The sequence below is a fragment of the Ascaphus truei genome, chromosome 8, assembly GCF_040206685.1.
Source record: "Ascaphus truei isolate aAscTru1 chromosome 8, aAscTru1.hap1, whole genome shotgun sequence".
Lineage (NCBI taxonomy): Eukaryota > Metazoa > Chordata > Amphibia > Anura > Ascaphidae > Ascaphus > Ascaphus truei.
This window is the reverse complement of record NC_134490.1, coordinates 76,141,958-76,147,957: the sequence shown is the minus strand read 5'-3', so window position 1 is coordinate 76,147,957 and position 6,000 is coordinate 76,141,958.

The following is a 6,000-nucleotide window of genomic DNA, read 5'->3' as shown; positions in this document are numbered from 1 at the left end:
ATTATTATCCCTTTAAGGCAAAATATTGTGCCAGGAATCGATTTGGGGAAAATAAACGCTTAAAATTGTGTTACTGCATCTTGGACAGTTTAGTTTTGCAGCTCTCTAGCTCTAATCTTTTGTGTTGAGCTGTTTTCTAGTACAATAATAAAAGAGGCAAATGTGCTTCAAGTAGAACCATACTATACCATACCATTCCACACCATACCATACCATTCCACACCATACCATACCATACCATTCCACACCATACCATACCATTCCACACCATACCATACCATACCATTCCATATCATACCATACAATTCCATACAGAAATATTTTTGTATAAGAAGAAATATATATTTTTTTTAACGTGTTACATTTTTTACAAATTGATTTAGATTCCTAACCAAGGGCTGTTTTTGTTAATCTTCATTTTAAACACAGACATTTAAATATTCCCTTCTTCCTACAGTTTGACAAGTAGCTGCAATTGGACCATTTTGGATCTTCATATGCCTGGCATACAGTGGTAAATAGAGGAGACTGCATCCATATGTGCGGATAATTATTTTGTTACTTTTTCACTGTCCCCTCTAGCTACAGTTTATCAGTGTTGTAACAGGGCAAATATTGATGAACAAAAAAACTATTGGTAGCATGCCAGTGATATAACTGATTAATTGCATTCGGCTTGCAAAAGTTGAATTCTTAAAATTTTTTAAGTGCTCAGAGCGTACTCAGAAAAAGAAGTAGGCTTAAAGGAAGCACCTGCATTAAGCACGACAAGGAGGCCTAGCACTAATCAGCCATCAGTTCACAAGGGAGGTTGAGGGTTACCTTCTATTTGGGGGGAGTGTCCTCAGATAAAGACGTTACACATGAGTGGTCACAAGGGAAATGCCTCTTCCAGTGAAACAGTCCCTCTCTCACGCTTTTTTCTGTTAGGTAGGTGTGTGTATATATATATATATATATATATATATATCTCAAAAAGAGGGAATTTTAAGTAGAAAATAATAAATCATGCAGTTTTGTTGAAGAGTGTGTACATTTTTCACAGCTTGGCAGGGTAGGCTTAACAGGCTGTGGTCCAATTATTTGTCGTGTTGAATTGGAATGGTTGGTGTAACATCGGTCACTCACCTTCGGGGTTATTAGATTTTGGGGGGTATTTCGCTATAAATAATAATATATCAGCTGGTCTGGCGTTCCTGCAGCAGTGCGGGTAATACGCTGTGCCAATGCAGTGGGCTCTAGATCACTGATAGGCAGCCTGTCAAGTTCACCTGGTTGGGGATATAATTTAAGAAAGCTGTGCCTTGTTTCCCCAAAAACGCATTGTGTGTTTAATTCAAGGAAAGCGGAGAGGAGTTCTGGGGGCTGCATACTTCTTGCTTTAAAGGACCAATCCAATCATTTTGGGTTTTTTTACACAGGATTGAAGCAGGGGGTCTCCAGAGTTTAACCCCATTCATTTCAGCTCCGGGACTGCCTGCTTTCAGAGATACTTACTGGTGCAGGGAGTGCCGGTATCTCTCTGCATCACGCGAACCAATAGGAAGTCACCCCGGATGACGTCACCACTTTCTGCTGGCCGAAAGGATGTGAGGAGTTTAAATATCCACCATAATGTTAACCCTGGATGTGAGCCAGAGTGGCTACCGGCACCCACTGTAGAGGCGAGTACCTTCGGAAGAAGGGGGTCAACGTAGCAATAAAAAAATGGTATGGATTGCTGCTTTAAAGGATATAACCAAGAAGAAAAAGAACAAGTAAATATAAAATTAATAGGATGGAAAGAGTAATAAACCTCGAGAATACCTAACCATGATGTTACAATGTGCTAAATGTAATCCCTGTTCCCCGGCTATGAATTGTGTCACTTCAGATTAGTCCAGAGCATAAATGTTCAAACTCAGAGGCCAGATAGATGGTGCGGGATAAGGGCTGGCTGCAGGGCTGGTGCAGGGTTATTTGGCACCCTAGGTGAAACTTCATCCCTGCGCCCTTCCCCCCCACCCCCAGAACTTTCAGATAAAAAAAACAACCTGTATTATACTGTAGCCCCATTCTCTATCACCCCCCTCCTTATCCTCTCTTGTCTCACCCCCTCCCACTCCTCTTTCACCCACCCACTCCTCCTCTCTTTCACCCTCCCACTCCTCATCAGTCACCCCCCACAATTACCCCCCCTCCTCCTCCTCAATCCCTCTCCTCATCTTCCTCAATCACCCCTTCCTTCTCCTCTTCATCTCTCACCCTCCTTCTCCTCTTCCTTTCACCCCCTCCTTTTCTTCTTCCTCCCCCCCTTCTCTTCTTCCTCTCTCCCCCTTCTCTTCTTCCTTTCTCACCCCCTCCTTCTCTTTCTCTCTCACCCCCCTTCTCCTCTTTATCTCTCACCCCCCTCCTCTTCTTCCTCTCTTACCCTCCGCCTTCTCTTCTTCATTTTGGATGAGGCTAAAAATGAGGGAGTGTTGGACACTCAAGTTATAGAATCAATACCTGCAATAATAGGCCTACCAGGTGGATTTACTGTACTCTTGTGCAATTTAGGAATATGATAGAATATAAGAGTTTTGTGACTAGATATAAATACAAAATTATATTCTGATTGGTTCAAACCTCACTAATTTTTAGCCTCATCCAACATTAGTTTAAATGTATTTATAAAGGGCTCAGAGGGATTATTTCTCAGATGCCTACATGCACTCTTAGTTTGTGAACCTCTAGGGAAACACACAAAGAAGGTATCCATGGATATACTATATGAACTAGGAACCAAAGTACATAAAGGTCTAAATGAACAGATAGATCTTGCCCCATTTTTATACGTTTATCTTCCTTTTTATGTATGCAGTAGATGTTATATTGTTATGATTGATTGTATAAAGATTTAAATGTGATTTTATATGTATGTCTTTTGAGTATTGTAGACTATTTTCAGTCACCTATTTTTGAACTTAGATATAATGTACATTTAATTCCAAACTCCTAACTAAGATACACTTCCATCTAGATTCTTCATTCTATTACATCTACTGTATCTCTCTAATGTCTAATAGAACATGGATGTGTTTCATTAAGTAATAAGATGACTGAGAATGGTGTTGCATTACCAACTTATTTTTTGGAGGTGTGTATCAATTGACTAATTATAACTGGCAATTAGTGAGGATATTTAGAAGTAAGGAGGAATAGGGCCACAACCCCCTGACAAAGCCCTGTGTGCGAAACCCGTAGGGTTTATGGTGTTGGCAACATATAACGGAGTGCGGTACTCTAGGCGAACAAACCACCCCTCCGATGGCGGATGCCAGATTCGGAAGGAATGTGTGGAGCGGGAGAGTGGTGAAGCCTTTTGAAAGTAGTGCCAAAGTGATGGAGGCAAAGACACGCGAGACTGCTTCACTCCCGGGATCTGGTGCAGGAAGCCAACGCTGGAAGAATGGTCGTCTGGATTCACCTGGAACGCCGGTGAAACTGCCTAATATTGAAGTGCCTGTGCCCACGCTTTATTACGTGCGTCGGTGTTTACTCACATGTAGGTGAGCGATATTGTTTTTATTTTACTTATACAGGCTGTGCTTGTCTGTTTTCTCCAATTTTTCAAGGTCACTGGACACTGGACTTTTATCCTAGTCCAAACGGACTGAGCAACCCAGATATATAGTTACTAATTGGCCATATATCAGTCTAGTAGCGCACGGTTTAATTGTATGGTTGCTGTATAGACATCTTGGCATGCTTGTGCCCATTTCAGATCAACTAGGTCCTTGGCCATGAGGAGCATGTCACCAGCTTCAATTGACAGGACTACCCGCATATTGGCTCCTGCAGCACCAGCCCTCTCAGCCTCTTCCTCAGTAGGCAGAGGAAGGGCTTGGTGGCCAGTGCGTACAGTTGCCGGATAGGGGGCATCCTTGACGTAGTCCCTGACCAAATTCCACAGGTGTCAAGGACCAATTAATCTTCAACAGACACTCTGCAGAGGCGTATAGCATCTGGAGAAGGCCCACAAATTGTGGACCAAAGTTGAATACCTAGAGGGTCTGTATGAGGTATTTGTGATTGATCCTGTCAAAAGCCTTCTCCTGATTTAAAGACAGGGAGATGAGTGACAGACCAGTCTTCTGCACATAGTGCAGCATGTCTCCGACCAGAAAGATATGATCATGAATGGTCCATTACAGGACAGTAAAGAACTGGTCGGGGTGAATCACCTCTGCCTCAGTGAGAGCGCTTTGGCTATGATCTTATAGTCCATGCTGAGCAACGAGACTGGTGGCCAATTAGAGATTTGGCAGAGATTCCCCTTCATCGGCAGCAGAGACAGTACTGCCCGCAGACATGAAAGGGGTATTTCACCGATCTCAAGGGCTTCTTCCAGAACCTCAGTGAAATCAGGTCCCAGCATCTCACGGAAAAACTGAAAGAACTCCACAGTCAGCCCTTCTAGTCCTGGCACTTTTTCATGGGTCATGAGACGGAGGGCTTCAGAGAGCTAGGCCAGAGGGCTTCAGAGAGCTAGGTAGCTCAAGCTGCTCCCTTTCACCCTTGCTGAACGTGGGAAGCCCCTCCCACAAGACCCTGCATGCGTTCGGCTGGACGAACTCCGGAGAGAAAATGTCTACTTGGGACCTTTGGGCTGTGTCCCGGATGCTCTCCAGGTCCATCAGAGGGGAACCGTCCTCTGTCAGTAATTAGGTGACATGTATATGGCCTCCCCTCTTTCTCTCCAGCATGTAGAAGAGACGTAACCCACGACCCATATCCCGAAGGAACTGGATGCGGGAACGCATGTGCGCCCCCGAGCTCGCCGATCTTCCAAGTCTCGGAGAGGGCACTTGCTCTCTACGTATGCACTCTGTAGGTATTGGTCCCCTGACAGACACTTCTCGAGATCGAGAACTTCCCACCTAAGGACCTCACTCCCAGCATTGTGCTGGCTTCCCCCAACCCCTCCCTCCTCCATCCTCCCCTCCTCCTCCCCCCCCCTCTCATAATAAAACTACAAATTGGGATATGAGTTACCAATAGAATGTTGCAAGGAGGATGAGAGACCTTTGATTGTCTCCAAGGGATGTCCCCCGCTTAGGGAAAATAGCCCCCCCCCACACTTGAAACAAACAGGCGGCTGCTTTAACCCTTTGAGGGCCCCATGATGAAGTCCAGGGGTGGCCAACCTTTTTTCAGTATTGCCAATAAATGGGCACAATATTTTTGGCGGCCCACTATCCTACTGCCCCCTACATCCAGTTTAAAGTAATTAAAGTAATAGCTAAACCTAAACTAAATAACGCCACAAATAAACAAGGATTATAAAAACATTAAAATATTACACTTTTTTTTATCGAGAAGAGAAGAAAAAAATTGAAATCCTAATTTAAAAAAAAAAAGAATCTGAATTTAAAATGTCTCAATGTGATTTCTGAACTAACATTTCAGTTAACAGTTTCTCAATATTAGAATGGATTTTTCGAGGTTGATAACAGAAGCACACGGCGCCCACATACTGTAAGCATCTGTCAATACAGATCTGTACTGATTTTTTAACAAAGTTCATTGCCGAAAATGTCTGTTAACAAAACATATATTTGGAAAAGCTTAAATGTAATATTAATGTAATTATTTAAATGTTTAGAAAAAGAGAGTTAAAGACTAACTTTATCCCTTTTATTTCACAATACAACAGGGAATCCCACCAAATACAGACAATAATCCGCAAGCATTGGCATGTCCTGAAACAGGATGACATTCTCAAAAACTATTTGCCAGAATTTCCCAAATTAGTGTTTACTAAAGCAAGACACCTTCAAGACAATCTGGCACCTAGTACGCTAAAGAAAGAACTGGTGACATGGAATGAAATATGGATACCAATGAAACCAAATGGTTTCTTTAAATCTGATAAATGTAAGGCTTGCAAATTTGGGGTAGATAAGACCGATTAATTTATCTCTAATGTGACTAAGAAACATAAAAAATAAAGAGTTTTATTAACTGTAAAAGTCTGTA